The sequence below is a fragment of the Notechis scutatus genome, chromosome 3 (genome assembly GCF_049901735.1).
Source record: "Notechis scutatus isolate UNSWTSFEM ecotype Mainland chromosome 3, rNotScu1.2, whole genome shotgun sequence".
Classification (NCBI taxonomy): domain Eukaryota; kingdom Metazoa; phylum Chordata; class Lepidosauria; order Squamata; family Elapidae; genus Notechis; species Notechis scutatus.
Window position 1 is genome coordinate 88,453,186 of NC_142011.1, and position 16,156 is coordinate 88,469,341.

Consider the following 16,156-nt stretch of genomic DNA (forward strand, 5'->3'; position numbering starts at 1 on the left):
GCCCAAAAACTATTAGTGGCTTATGTCAGGGATCCCCAACCTTTTCGATGCCGCGGCCCGGTTCCGGCGTCAGCTGGGCGCCGCCATCTTTTGACGAAAAATCACTTCCGGTGGCGTCACGGAAGTGATTTTCGTCAAAAATGAGCGGCGCGCTCGGTGAGCTTTTCGGGTAGAAATGGCTTTCTACCGGAAAAGCTCACGGCGCTGGCGCCGCCATCTTTTTACGAAAAATTGCTTTTTTACCAAAAAGATGGCGGCGCCCAGCAACCAGCGCCCGGTAAGGCTTGTTCCGCGGCCCGGTACCGGTCCGCGGCCCGGCGGCTGGGGACCCCTGGCTTATGTGATAGGAATGGGTTGAATAAAACAATCACATTTAAAATTCAACATTTTAATTTGAACTTCATTCCCCCACTCTCCCCAACAGTGGACAAAATATGTTGTTTCCAAACCTATCTGGGCAACTGATGGTATTTGCATCACAAGAGCCTGATGTTTTTTCACTATTTGTACCTTCTTTTTAATAAAATGAACCTTCAATTATATAAATAAGGTCAGTTAGAATTTAAGGAAAATCCCTTCTTCACCACATAGCCCCAAATGAAATTGTAGTTTAAACTGAACAAACAGGCTTATTAGATCTGGGTTTCAAAATGCCAGATTCCTCAGTTTTCCCATCTTCTTATTAAGGCAGAAAACAATTCTGACACTTTAACTGCAATGTTCTTTGCTTTAAATCTTTGCTTTAAATTAAATTCAATATAACTTAACTTTTTTTTTTAAACAAGTTTTATTAATTCTTCAAAACATACAATACATACATACACAAAAACACAAAACATAAAGCATAAAAAATCTCTTTTCTGAAAGTTGCTTAGTCCGGGTTATAACTCTTGGTACAGACACAAATTCAAATTCATATTCCTTTTATATACCATTTCATATCTTATTAACATTTTCAATTTTCTATATAACTTCTCCTCTCTTTTAAATTTTCTCAATTTTATTTTATTTATCTCCTCTCAATTCAGATCATACTATTTATTATTCTTTGTCTGTTCTATTTCCAGCCATCCATTTATTTTTCTTCTTTAAAAAGAAGAAAAACTTCTCCTGTACACTATATGGAGTATGATGCCTTTATCTTTCTCCCCTATATTTATAATACTTAATATAAAACACATAACTTACATTGGGATTCTGTCTGGTACATTCTAAAATTATACTATGTTATCAAAAATGATACAAATCTATTCATTAGTATTAATATTCATTTATATATTGAACGTTTAACACATTACTTTTCAATTAAATCACATACTTTTATGGGAGCCCTATTTTCCATAATTATTCCCCCCACATCACATATTATAGCTCATTATTTCATTACAATGTTCCTCCTTCTACTTCAAATCTCTCATTTCACAAAAATTTTTGCTTTTATACCATAATCTGATCATTAATATTAACAATCATTTATATCTTAAACATTTTATCCATTTCAATTAAATATCATGCCTTTGTGGGAACAGTTATGCTTTCCAAAAATTATTACCCCCCAGATCACAATCTTAAATCACATTTCATTGCAGTACTCCTTTTTCTTAACAAAAATTTCACTAGTTTATGTTAAATATTTTATCACATTTTAAATTACATATTATTTCCAATTTTCTATGGTTATTTCTGAATACAAATATAAAAATACAGTCTTATGTACCTTTCTAGAATCCCTTTATCAATAAAGTTTATCCATTATCTCTAAAAAACTTTTGCTTCTTAACATCTTGCTCCCCACCATTAGGGCTTCTCATCCCTTCCTTTCTCCCTTGCTTCTTCTTCTCCTTGTCCTCTTTAACCCCTTGTCTCTCCACCTCCCTTTTATTCTGTTTTCCCCCTTTCTGTTGTTTTTTAACATAATGTCCCTTTTTCACCTTATTCTTCTCTTTTTGGGTTGTTTTTCCAGATCTTAGAGTCCTCTTTTCCTTTTTCTCTTTCTTTTTCCCTTCTCCAACCAAAGTCATTTGTTCATCAAAGATGGCTTCTTCTTTGTCCCCTTCATCCTGTTGTTCATTCTGCTTCACATAAGTATAAACCGTCATTTCTAAAAATTGAAAAATAGTGCCAAGACCATCTTTCCCTTCTTGTTTTTCTTTTCATATTTTTGATATACAAGTTTCAATCCATCCACAAGTGATGCCATTGTGTAGAGAAAAAGTTTTCCAGACAACCACCCAGATGTTTTGATCAGAAATAATTCTCAAAAATTCCAAAATCAAACAATCCAAACAGGCTGTTTCTTTTAAATACCTTCTTCTTCTTCACTTTCTCTTTCTGGAGTTAAAGTTTAATCACAAAGTTCCCTTTCAAATATATTTTTTGGAAGTCTTATTAATGTTTAGTAACTCTTTAAAATTCTAGGCAATCTTCTCCTTATTTTCAAATTTTGCTCCAATTTTTCCCCTCTCCCTTCCCACTCGCAGCCAAAAGGATTTTTTCCTCCGCTATCACTTTAGGAAGGAGAGTGGAACAAAAAAAAACTTTCCTTTTAAAATATTCGCAGCTTGTAACTCTCACTAGGGACAATACATACTTAGCAGCCTTCAAGTTTCCAGGTCACTTTCTCTTGTCTTGTCCCGGTTAGAAGCAACTTTCACTATTCTTCCGACTTTCTCCCTCCTGCACCTGCTTGTCCGGCTGCAGATTTCTTCGTGGCGGCCATTGCTGACCGCCGTTCCTCCGCCTCGGGAAAAGGGGTTTAGCCGGCTGGGGAGGGGTCTGCGACACCCCCAAACCCCTTTCCGGATCCCCCTGTCTTCAGCTGCCTCTACGGGCAGCTATATCCCCAGATCCAAACGGATCGGGGAACCTTGGCGGCGACGCAGCAGGGATCGCGGTGTCGCGAATCCCTGCCGCCACCGAAAGCTTGCAAACCGGAAGTCAATATAACTTAACTTTGTGAGGGAGGGAGGGAGGGAGGAAGGAAGGAAGGAAGGAAATTTCTATTGTTTTCCACTCTAGTGATTAATCACCAGGCTAGAAAGTAGAAGGTGTCCCAATGTTCCTTTTTATTTGTATCTATTTCATGTATTCATACTCATGTTTATATTTATAAATGTTATCTAATACATGCTTGACAAATAAAATAAGACCTTAGTTCTAGTTCCACCTTAGCCATGAAAGCCAGCTGGGTGGCTTGGGCCAGTCCCTCGCTCTCAGCCCAATTTACCAATTCAGGTTGGTTTGTTGTGAGGTAAAGAGGAGGAGGAAGGTGTGTTGGATATGTTTACTGCCTTGAGTTATTTGTAGAAACAAAGGTGGCAAATAAATACAGAAAGGAAAGGAGGAAGAGGAAGACAGGCTATTGATTTCAAAGTCCCAGCACTCCACTGATCTCAAGAAGAGTGGTAGAAACAGGTTAAAATCATAAATGTTCCTTTGAAAGTAAAGCTCCATTGCCATTGTTCTGTTAAGCTCCCTCTATCTGGAGCTCCATTGCCATAACCTAAGCCCCTTTATCTTTAACTGATTTCACTGCATGTGCAGGGATTCCTCTCAGACACGCAAACTAGCCATAAGAGGCTGTAGGAGGCATAGATTTTGTTCCAGCCTTACCCACTGGGCTGAATTAGCCTAGACCTTCTCTCAAACAGCCAAGCAGTGAATTGGGAAGGATGCTTGCGGGGCAGGAAACGCATCATGGGGCCTTCGTGATTATGATTGTTTGAGACAACTCTGCCCATCATGCCTGAGCACACACAGTGCACTAAACTAAGCTTGATTTACCTAGCATGGTTGCAGCAAGTTATCCAGATTCATACTCTATGCACTGTAATTCAGCAAACCATGGTTCAATTTGCAAACATAAACTGAGCAAATGAGGGGAAAACAGCAGCTCATAGAGACCCCCTCCTCAACCCCATCTAAACAGAGGCACTGTGGCGGGGAGTCAAAAAAGCCAAGATGGCAGCCATTCCTGCACAATTGAAGTCCCAAGTCTTACATGTAATGGGCATAAAAAAGAGGCAGGATTTCTGCTGCATGGTTTTACCCACCATTTTGACTTTTTTGACCTCCTGCAGAAAGCCCTGCTGCTCTGTGATTGCTAGAAATTGAACAGTGTGATGAAAGCCTCTTTTGAACACAACCCTGAGAGGAGGGGTGGGGGGGTCCATTGATTAAGCCATGGCCATTTCCTAGAGAGACACGATTTTATATCACCAACATCATTCTCTGTCCTGTGCATGATGGCATTGTTACACAACTGGTATCGATTGCTGTAGGATATTTGCTGTTTGCAAAACCCGTTGTGTCAGTCTTCAGTGAATGAGAATTACCTGGATCTTCTGCCAGCCCAAGAGAGGAAGCCTAAGAAAATTGAGCAGCACCCTTAAAATAGGTGCATCCCAAACATCAAACGCAAAAGTCACTACTTTTGCTGTCGTCAGTAAAACATTTTTTTATTCAAAAAAAATATCTCCCAACATGCCATTAACTCCCATTTGCTGCTGAGTAACCAATTGGGCAGAATTCACCTGAAGAAAAGAGTTCTGATACCCACATACGGTAGTTACTTTTGGTGCTCCAAACATTTTTAATTTATTAATTAATATAATTTAAATATTGTTCTATTGTAAACTATAATCCTTGGCAGGTTTTTCATAAAAGCCAAGGTTAAAAAAAATCCTGTTCCTGGCTGTTGTCGAGTACTTTATTTCTATGGAGAGGAAGAGGGTTGATTTCCTTCGGTTCAGGACAGGAATAGAGAAATCTCTGTTAATTGTAAGAGTTCAGCCTTGTGTCCTCCACAGCTTGGAGGAATTGGGGCCTTTGGAAAGACCCCAATCCAATTCAGTAACCCCCAAGCTTTTGGGCACCAGGGACTGGCTCCATGGAGAAATATTTTTTCTGCAGACAAGAGGGGGGCATGGTTTTGCACGCTGCATCCTGCAGATGAGGGTTTGCTTGTTTGCACTGGCCGGTTGCTTGAATGCCGTGGACCAGTGCTGGTTCATGGACCAGAGGTTGCCCTAATGAGCCTGCAAAACTCTCCAGCGCCATGGAGTTCCTTTGTTGTCTTGTATTACTGTGCCTCCCAGATGTTAGTGTTAATTCACTGCTATCAAGTAATTATTAATTGTTGTTAAGGTGGTTAATGAATTAGATGAGCTTGCCCCATCTGTTGACTTTCAGATGTTAATTAATTATTGTTCATGATTAATTGTTAGTAATAAATAAGGCTAACTTTTCTTTGAGAAGGAGGACGCCATGTGTTTGCCAAGAATGGTGCTGGTCCATTTGTAGCCGGGGGGGCTGAACCTTTTGTGTTGTGTCTGTCTCTATAGTCTTGGGAGACCAAAAATATTGGGGGGGAAATGAATATTGTAGCCCATACTCTCGGACTACCCCTTAAAGCATTGTGGAATTTGGTTTTCCTGGAGCAAGCCGGCTAGAAAATTATGGGAATTGCTTTCCCATTAGATCTGGGGTTAGCGGTCAGGTTGAGGAAGGGGGTCATAAGAATGGAAGACTGCATCACCAGTGGAGATGCTCAAGGAGGCTTGAGCCAAAGCAGAGGGCTTTGCTACCTGTGCTGCAGAAGCCAAACTGGCCACTTCATGGTGCTGTTGTCTCATGAATGAAAGCAATTAAGGGTTTCCCTCTGTCTCTTTATCTGTCTAGCATAGTGTTTCTAACCTTGCTAATTTTACAATGTGTGGATTTCAACTCTCAGAATTCTCCAGCCAACAGGGAGGGATTTCAACACCCAGAAGTCTGAGAAATATTGAATTTTCAGGGCCTGAAGAAAAGTTAAGGGGATCCCACGATCTTTCTGAGTCTCTGATTCCACTATCAATCTGCCCTTACGCTTAAGACAATTTCCCCCCCCTAATATTGCATCAGAAGCTTCCTTCCTATTACTTAAATTCATTATTTCATGATCCTCACTCTAAAATGAAAGTGAAAAACTTTTGGTCACCTTCTGCATGACCACCTTTCTGTCCCATCTTCAAATAAGATGGGTCTTCTGTTCTGAAGGCTAAGCATGGTCCCAAGCCACGGAGGCTTGTTAGATAGAGCCCAACGTTCAAGTTGTCAAGATCCTTCTGTGTCTTGAGCCTATCTTCTGGAGTGTTGGCTGTTCCTGTCAGCTTGGTGTTACCTGCAGATTTGATGAGTTCCCCATCTAGCCCCTCATCTAAATCATTGACTTAGCCTATACTGAGCCTAAGCCTTGGGGTACCCCCACTGCATACTTCCCTCCAGTAGATTCTTAGGGATTATTTGTAATTTCTTAGGGATTATTAACAGATTCTTAGGGATTATTAGTATATTATTAGGGATTGCAATGATGATAAAATGCACTTATTTATCCACTTTTATTGCATCTGTAGACTGAAGCCCCATTTCAATTTACTCAGTCTCTCTGGAAACATCTCTACAGGGTCATTATGAGGACTATTTTCAGCATGTGTCAGGTGATGCTTGGATTCACTCAGAATTGAATTCTGGCTAGGTAGGTCCTATGGAATTGACTGAGGTAAATTGAGAGTCTTGCTTGATTATCTGAGGAGAGTTTGATCCTGTTGATCTCAAGAAAAGGGCACAGTTGTTAGAGCTTTGATTGCTGCCATCAACTAAGAACCATGTGCCTTCTGGTTGGTTAATCCCCCCCCCCCCAAAAAAATCCCCAAATGTGGTTAAATTCAGATAGGTGGTGATGGAAAAGAGGTTCCGCTTTCCTCAAGAGGAGGTGCCTCCTTCCCAGCCATTTTTGATTTCCCATTGGCTTTCAATACCACTGACTGTGAATCAGCTTGGGGGAAGAGAGAGTGGGGGATTCCAATAAATAAGTAAATAAAACAAAGAGGAATTCAATAACTCATGAATGTTACTTCTATAACATTGATATAACAATAGCATTTCTCTACTTATTTTGATACAGTCTTTAAATAGCCTCAAGGAATATAGATACATCCTTTCATCCTTGCAGCTTCAAATCTCACCAGGCCTGTACCTGGATGACTTGAATTATGGTCAGAGGAGGTAATATAATATTTCACATGTAAAAAGGCTTGTTATATAATATCTGATAGAAATCACTCTGCACTTAAAAATGGTTTTTTCGTAATGAAGCTGAATTAACAAATAGGATTCATTATATTTAGCACATTTTCTGCAGTGAGGCAAGTGTGAACATATTTTCCTAGCAGTAACAGCAGTCAGGCAGCAGAATCATTTCACTAGATGCGTTAAAACAAAAACTGGACAAGCCATCTATCAAGGATGCTTTAATTTGGATTCTGTCTAGAGCAAGGAATTGGATTTAAAGGCATAGAGGATCCTTTCTGGATCTGTAGGTCTATGTTCCAGATTCTATTGGTCAAAATTATAATTTTCCTTTTTTAAAAAAATTAGATGGTTTGTAAAGCAACTTGATGAACAATTGGATTGGATTCCATAGTTGAGACCATTTGCCTTTAGTTGAGCTTTCCACTCAGATACTATAGTATTATGGAATTTTTAGTATCTACCTGTACTCCTCTTTGCCATGCTACCTGGCTCCTAAGTATCAGGTCTTTCAAGGAGAAAGGTGACTTGACAGCTTTACCTCAAGCAAATGATACAAAAGAGAAAAACCAAATCAGGATGTTTTGAGAAATTATGGATTAGGGAAAGGACCATATTTATCAAAACTTTTACTGATTCAGTTAGGATCAAGTTTGTCAGCAGATCCCAAGGAGAGTATTAGGGGACATTAATCTTCACTATGATTAAAAAGGACGCAGTGGCTCAGTGGCTGAGATGCTGAGCTGGTCGATCAGAAAGGTCGGCAGTTTGGCAGTTCGTATCCCTAGCACCACGTAATGGAGTGAGCTCCCGTTACTACCAGCTTCTGCCAACCTAGCAGTTTGAAAGCATGTAAAAATGCAAGTAGAAAAATAGGGATCACTTTGGTGGGAAGGTAACAGCGTTCCATGCGCCTTCGGTATTTAGTCATGCTGTCCACATGACCACAGTGACGTCTTCGGACAGCGGTGGCTCTTTGGCTTTGTAATGGAGATGAGCACCACCCCCTAGAGCTGGAAACGACTAGCATGTATGTGTGAGGGGAACCTTAACCTTTTCCTTATGATTGAAATCATAGCCTATAGGTTGGCAAGAGTGAGTCCTTCAGGATACCTTTCTCTTCTAATGAACATAGCATAGTATCTTGGTCTGTCCTACAGGTAGTCCTCAACTTATGGCCAGAATTGGAACTGGCATTTCAATCTCTAAGCCAGAGAATTGTTAAGTGAATCATGCCTGATTTTATGACCTTCCTGGCTGTGATCTTTAAGCAAATCATGAAGCTGTTAAGCAATTCTAGCTTCTCCTGTTTGCTTCTGAGAAGCCACCTGAACATGAACCAAGCATCATAAATACATAGTGGTGGCCAAATGCCTGAATTTTGTTCACAGGACCACGGGGCCCCTGTGGGTCCACAGGAATACTGCGATGATCGTAAATTTGAGGACTGGTTATAAATCACTTTTTTCAGTGCTGTCATAACTTTGAAGGTGTTAATCAAACGGTCATAAGATAAGGACTACCTGTAGTAGCCGCATTTTGAAATTTCACATCATAGCACAAGAAACCACTGAAGCAGGATCATAGTGGCTGAAGATCAAATATTTGGTACAGAAGCACTTTCAGATTTAAAGATAATAAAGTCCTTACAATTCATGTTACCTGGGATTACTTCTTTACCAATATGGTTCTTGCAGCAATATAGGGGCCTGATACATAGACAAAAATAATGACTCTTTCTGTGTTGGTCATTGTGCTAGTGAAGATCAAGAAAACATAGTATATTTTTGCTTCTTGGAACTGAAATATGTCAGCTGCCAGTCACACAAACACTATTGTGGAATGTCCTGATAAGATACTGTAAGATGCTCAGCCATCTTTAATGTCAGCCTTTTCACAGACACTCTCTTATGCCGAGACATTGTTGAAGACAACGTGTCTATGTGAATTTTCATGCAAAAGTTGACTTGCATGAGAAGAAATGAGCATTGCTTCTTGGAGATGAAATCATTCCACTTCCATTGGGGTAGTGATTCTCAGCATAGGTTTAAATTGTCCCCAGTAAAATATTTTATTTTCAGACACACTTTTGGGTCCAATCAAAACATTGGGAAAATTATGAGATATATTTAGTAATATTAATCTGATAGATATTAGAAATTCTTTTCCAGATAGAGTTAGTCTTTGGCATACACTCAGAGGTGGTATTCAGCAGGTTCTGGCCAGTTCTGGAGAACCAGTAGCGATAATTTTGAATAGTTCGGAGAACCAGAAAATACCACCTCTGACTGGCCCCACCCCCATCTATTCTCTGCCTCCCGAGTCCCAGCTGATTGGCTGGGTCTTCTTTTGTTGCCCTGCACAGGAGAACGCAGCTGGAAAGCAGGTTAGTGGGGTGGGAGAGAATGGAGATTTTGCAGCTTCCTTCCCCCAGGAGTGGGGAGGGAATGGAGATTTTACAGTATCCTTCTCCTGCCACACCACCAAGCCACGCCATGCCCACCAAGCCATGCCCACAGAACCAGTAGTAAAAATTTTTGAATCCCCACCACTGCATATACTATATCAGGGGGTCTCAACCCACCAGGCTGCAGAGTGGCAATAGTCCACGGTCTGCCAGGAACTGGACCATGAAAGCGAGCGAAGCCTCAACCGCCCACTTGCAGGATCCAGGTAGCATGCAAAACCATGTCCCCCCCACTCCATGGGAAAACTGTCCTCTCTGGAACTCGTCCCTGGTGCCCCAAAAATTGGAATAACTTTTTTTTTTAAGCAAAGCAATTCAACTGTTAAACTAGGAACGGAACTGGCCAAGTGGACTTTTGAAAGTACACAATGCCTATTTCAGATTAATTGACCTTATGACACAAAATGGTAATTAATTCATATTTATAGGGTATAATTTTGTATTTTTATTGAAGCATTGTTATATTAATGGCTCAGCTAGCAATGGATGTGGCACTTGGGGAGGGAGGAAATCAGACAGTTCCACCTAGTCTGCCACAATGAAATTTCCTGTTAGGAAATTGAAAACAATTAACTTCTTTCAGAATATTATTTTAAAGATTGATACTGGCCCGGCTTCTTCCAGTATTTGTTCCCCTGAGTGCTGTCAATAGTTTAATCTGTACAATTATTCCTGAAGGTGCTATATAATTTTTATTTGAAAACTCATCTGAAATCAAATCAAATAATATCAAACTACTTTCCAGAGAACTGGGGAGGAGTTCTTTCTGTGGGCTGAGATATCCTTTATCGCAGGGGTCTCCAACCTTGGCCGCTTTAAGCCTGGTGGACTTCAACTCCCAGAATTCCCCAGCCAGCTTTGCTGGCTGGGGAATTCTGGGAGTTGAAGTCCACCAGGATTAAAGCCGCCAAGGTTGGAGACCCCTGCTTTATCGGACCCTCATCTAGGCTGCAAATCTTCCTCCTGTCTCTTAAGGTCATACTCAAAATTCAGATGATGAGCCTCTCCAAATCTTCCCCCTTCCAGCTGTAGAGCTTAATGTGATAGAAGGCAAAGGCACGGGAAGTAATCAGATCATTGCATTAAGCTGAATCACATATTAATTAAATTGAGTTTAGTTTTGACATTGCTTAGGCCTTTCCTTTTGGCAGTGTAGTCCTTGGCTGCCACTAAGGGACATAGGGCAGACCTCAGCGTGAAAGAAGACATGGATTACTCTTACAAGGCAGTAGTTATGCCTCCTTCCCAAACACTTTAAAAAATTGAGAACAACTTAAATATTTACTATAAATCACAGTCCAGCTCTCCAGTGCATAGTACCACCGTGGACAACTTTGTTGACATATTTCAAATTGTCATCATGGTGACTTTCAATCTGATAGCACCTGACTGACAATGTGCAGAGAGGCAGAACGGATTTCTCCACAATGCATTCTCTTCATTCAACGGGGTTATCTGGAAAATCCAGCCCATTGGCCCAGTATTGAAAAGTTGCTCAAATTTCCACCTTCTGGTTTTCTTCACTTCAGGAACCAAGGCTTTCCACTCAAGAGCTGGAAGGGCAATTTCAAGTTTCTAGGATGAAGAAAGGAAAACATGAAGGCTGAGAAATAGCAGTGTAAGTAACTATCCCAAGAGAACGTATGCAGCTCTCTAAATAATACTTTTTGGTCTTTGCTCTAGGGAAGCAGAACAGTGATATTCATAAAAGATGGTATGAAGTTGGTTATTAAATTAAAATATGAAGGCATTAGCAGATTCCCAGACATCAGTAAGTGATCCGTAAAGCAAATGGTTGAAATTAGCTGATCAAGCTGTACACTTCCAGGTACCTGGAAGTGGGCAGTCTACTCTTTCTATATAAAGGATTGAAATTGATTGTGTAATTTAAAATCATACATTGCAATGTCCTACCTGTCAATGAATACTTCAGCTTCAACCATAACAACACAAGAGCACACAATAGATACAAACTCAAAGTAAACCGCACCAAACTTGATTGCAGGAAATACGACTTCAGCAATAGAGTGGTCAATGTCTGGAATACTCTACCCGACTCTGTAGTTTCTTCCCAAACCCCAAAAACTTTAACCTTAGACTGTCTACTATTGACCTCACCCCTTTCCTAAGAGGTCTATAGGGGCGTGCATAAGCGCACCAACGTGCCTACCGTCCCTGTCCTATTGTTTCTCCTATTCTTTTATTTTTCTTATATGTACCCATTTCATGTATTCACAACTATGTATACATTTATACTTATTATCTTGTAAACAATTGGCAAATCAAATAAATAAAAAATAAATAAAATAAAAAATAAATAATTAAGGCTCATAGAATAGGAAGGAATTTAAAAGTCTAGTTCAACTCCTATTAATAAAAGTAATTTTCTGACAGATAACTGACCAGCCTCTGTTTAATATATTTTAGCAAAGGACAGCTCATCACTGAGGACAGGTCACACTTCGGGGAGTTTCCCCTAATTTTAAGTTGAACTGGACTAGACAACCCATGAGCCATTGAGTCATGCTTCTCTCCACATATAATATAGACGGCTAAGCCCCAGTGAAGCTTCTTCTTCTTCTTTTTCTTCTTCTTCTTCTTCTTCTTCTTCTTCTTCTTCTTCTTCTTCTTCTTCTTCTTCTTCTTCTTCTTCTTCTTCTTCTTCTTCTTCTTCTTCTTCTTCTTCTTCTTCTTCTTCTTCTTCTTCTTCTCCTCCTCCTCCTCCTCCTCCTCCTCCTCCTCCTCCTCCTCCTCCTCCTCCTCCTCCTCCTCCTCCTCCTCCAAAAGTTTTTAAAAAGATGTTGGACAACCATTTGTCTGAAGTGGTGTAGGGTTTCCTGCCTAGGCAGGGGGTTGGACTAGAAGACCTCCAAGGTCCCTTCCAACTCTGTTATTCTATTCTATTCCTCCTCCTCCATCACCACCTTCTCTGACCTATTTGTTTTAGCATCTCTGTGGCAGCCTTTTACATATTTCAAGCTGATTTAGAAGTTCTAGAACTCATTCAATAGTAGATAGACTATCACTTCAGTAAGGCAAAAGAAGTAAAATATTTAGATTTTTTTTTTGTTTTCAATCATGTATGAAGTCTACAGCCTTAGCAATAAAATGAAAAGTGAGCTAAGAGAAAAAAGATGTCAACAGTTGAATTAAATCAAAACTTTGACACTCTAATTTCTTACAGATTCAGGATGAACCTATAGATCTTCTCCAGTGGATAAGGATGCAAAGCTTTTTGCATGCTAAGGCTGCAGTATTGAATACTTTGCAGCTTCTGATATACTGTACCATAATTCTCAACTTACAACTACAATCGGGACCAGAATTTCCATTGCTACACAAGGAGTATATTAAATGAATCATGCCAAATTTTACGACTTTTTTTGCCACAGTTGTTAAGTAGACCCTGCAGTTGTTAAGTGAATCATGATGTTGTTACGCGAATCCAGCTACTCCTGTTGACTTATCAGAAGCCAATTGGAAAGGTCTCAAATGGCGATCATGTGACCCTGAGATGTCGCAACTGTCATAAATACATACTGTTTGCTGTGGGGAAGCTGTGATTATTGTAAGTGGAGGAACCAATTGTCAGTCACTTTTTCCAGTGCTGCTGTAACTTCATAATGTCATGAAATGAATGGCTGTAAATTGAGGATGTCCTGTATTCTATACTCACATTAAATAACTCGTTATTTAGAAATTCTTGGTCTGTAATCTTGTCTTTTGGGGGGGGGGGGAATTAGAGGATTAGGGAATTAGGAATTAAGAGCCATGGTAGTGCAGTGGTTCGAATGCAGTTTTGCAAGCTAATTCTGCTGACTGCTGGCTGCCAGCAGTTTGGCAGTTCAAGTCTCACCAGGATCAAGGTTGACTCAGCTTTCCATCCTTCTGAGGTTGATAAAACGAGGACCCAGATTGTTGGGGGCAATATGCTGACTCTAAAAACTGCTTGGAGAGGGCTGTAAAGCACTGTGAAACAGTATATAAGTGCTATTGCTATTACAGAATTGATGTGTTGTTATTTCTTTACTCCTGATGCCATAACATCAGGAACAAAGGATGAGCAAAACAGACTCTTTTATCACCTGTGCAGATCTGGATTATAACAACTGGTGTGAAGGTATGTCTTGTCTTCCAAAAGATACAAGAAGGACCTTCGTAATGATTTCTCCTATGTGGCAAAGCAGAGCATTAGGAACCGTGAAGATTTGTTCCATCGACTCTTCCATCCAAAGTTGCACCTTGACCAGCTATTTTACCCTTAATCAGAATATATCTCAATAAAGTAGAAGAGACTTAGATCAACCAGCTATTAACTGGTTGCCAGTATGCCATTTGTGACAGGGGTGGAGTAATCCAAACATGTTGTGTGCCCCTATTTGTGGCCTCTTGCGTATTGCACTGAAAAACTGACTAGGTTTTTTTAGACAATGTTGGAATGGATCATTCAAATCAATGTTTCTCAACTGTGGCAACTTTAAGATGTATTCTGGCAGTTGAAGTCCGCACATCTTAATGTCGCCACAGTTGAGAAATGCTGGTTTAGACCATGAGAATCTAAATTTCAGCAGGTTCTGACCAGTTCTGGAGAACCAATAGTGGAAATTTTTAGTAGTTCGGAGAACCAGCAAATACCATCTCTGACTGGCTCTGCCCCCATCTATTCTCTGCCTCCCGAGTCCCAGCTGATTGTCTGGGTCTTCTTTTGTTGCCCTACACAGGAGAATGGAGCTTGAAAGCAGGTTAGTGGAGTGGGGAGGGAATGGGATTTTGCAGTATCCTTCCCCCAGGAGTGGGGTGGGAATGGAGATTTTTCATTATCCTTCCCCTGCCGTGCCCAGCAAGCCACACCCAGCAAGCCACACCCCACCCTGTCCACTGAGCCATGCCCACAGAACCAGTAGTAAAAAAAATTTGAATCCCACCACTGGTCTAAACGATTCATTCAATCAGTCTAAATTCTCTCGTTGATAGAATCTATTTCTCAGTGGAAAAATCCAAATTAAAACCTATCTAACTGAAGGCTGTCCATACCTTTTTTGAATGCATCCAGAGAAGGAAACCACCACCTCATTGATTAATTAATTCAAATTGTCAAATTGTTTGTTGGCTTAGTAAGATATCTTTTAACATCTAACCAGATCCTTCCAGTAACTGCCTCCTGAATGTACTGTAAAAGAACATCTCACAATGACACCAAAAATAGCTTTCCTGGATGCATCAATAAATCTACTGAGGTTTATAGAAGGCTTTAGGAAAATGTGGAGAAAGTACTGGAAAGCAAAGGATCGAGAACAGAGAATAAATATATTATCACCAACAAATAGTAAAAAAAAACCTAGACTCCTCTCATTTATCTTCCTTCCATTTTTCTTCTTTGAGTTTTATTGATATCTTTTTCTTTGGATAGCTCATAGAGGAACACATATTCTGTAAATGTTGGCAAATATTTGATACTTAGCATCAACATAGGAGATATTAAATCCTTACTCATAGGCAGCAAAACAATTGTCCCAGGCATGGTGGAAGCTGCAAGAGTGGAAAACCTAGCTACATTTTAATTTATTTATCAGATTTTTATCCTGCCTTTATTACTTTATAAGTGATTTAAAGTGGGGAACATTCAACATACTCCTTCCTCCTCCTCTTTTACCTCACAACAACAACCCTATAGGTTGAGCTGAGAAAGACTGGCTGGCTCAAGGTCACCCAGCTGGGACTAGAACTCACAGGCTTCTTGTTTCTAGGCCAGCACCTTAACCACTAAACCAACGTGGTTCCAGTGAAGTTCTCATTGGAAAAACACCCAATTTGCTGACTAGGGAGGGTCAAGTTTGAAGACCTTGGGAAGTGCAGGGCAACTGTCTAAATGATTCCCTTCTTCTGTTCGTTTCATTCTGTACTGATGCAATCTTTTCCCAATTGCTTTTGGTATTGATCTCAATAGTTAATAAGCCAGAGAACATGAGAAAACTAAGATCCTACTTCAATTAATTTAAAGGCTTGACTGACATGTCAAGTACCCAAACTGTATGTCTGTGGAGATTCTCAGTCATCCAGGTCATGGTTGTCCCAAAGGTGTTTTTTCATGAGGCAACTGGACTTTCTCCAGAAAGTCCAGTTATCTCTTGAAAAAGCACCTTTGGGATACCCAAACTATACTTTGGAGCAGGGATCTCCAACCTTGGCAACTTTAACCCTGGAGGACTTCAACTCCCTGAATTCTTTGGAGGGTCTTTTTGGGGGCATTGCACACTTAAAAGGCACTGTACTCTGACTATCTCTCTCCCACAATTCTGTAATATTTTCCCCACTAATCAAGGACTGTGTACAACATGCTCATTCAATTTATCTCATTTGAGGGATCAAATGACATATGAGAGTTTAATGTAATGACTAAGGCATTGAGCTAGAAACCAGAAGACTGTGAGTTCCAATCTAGCCTTAGGCACAAAGCTTGCTGGGTGAACTTGGGCCACTCATGTTCTCTCCAACTAACTCACTTCACATGATTGTTGTTATAGGAAAAATAGGAGGAGAAAAGAGCATTAGGTATGTTGGCTGCCATGAGTTACTTATAAAGTAATAAATACGGGATAAAACTCTAATCAACTATACAAG